Here is a 522-nt window from a genome sequence, read left to right as displayed (position 1 = left end):
AGTACATGTGGGAGTAGGGGAGGTGTGAGGGTGTACCAGTGTGAGTAGTACAGGTGGGAGATTAGGGGAGGTGTGAGGGTGTACCAGTGTGAGTAGTACAGGTGGGAGTAGTGGAGGTGTGAGGGTGTACCAGTGTAAGTAGTACAGGTGGGAGTAGGGGAGGTGTGAGGGTGTACTAGTGTGAGTAGTACAGGTGGGAGTAGGGGAGGTGTGAGGGTGTACCAGTGTAAGTAGTACAGGTGGGAGTAGGGGAGGTGTGAGGGTGTACCAGTGTGAGTAGTACAGGTGGGAGTATGGGAGGTGTGAGGGTGTACCAGTGTGGCAGTACAGGTGGTAATAGGAGAGGTGTGAGCAGTACAGGTGTGAGGGTGTACCATTGTGAGTAGTACAGGTGGGAGTATGGGAGCTAGCCGCTCAGCAAAGGGATGCAGTGCAGGGAGGCGCCAAACTGAAGAGGCGCTCAGCCTCTCCCTGCACTGCATCCCTGCTGCTGCCAGCTGCCGCTGCACCTGTCACACTGGA

Source organism: Pseudophryne corroboree, chromosome 6 (genome assembly GCF_028390025.1).
Source record: "Pseudophryne corroboree isolate aPseCor3 chromosome 6, aPseCor3.hap2, whole genome shotgun sequence".
In the NCBI taxonomy this organism is placed as follows: domain Eukaryota; kingdom Metazoa; phylum Chordata; class Amphibia; order Anura; family Myobatrachidae; genus Pseudophryne; species Pseudophryne corroboree.
This window is presented reverse-complemented; position numbering follows the sequence as displayed.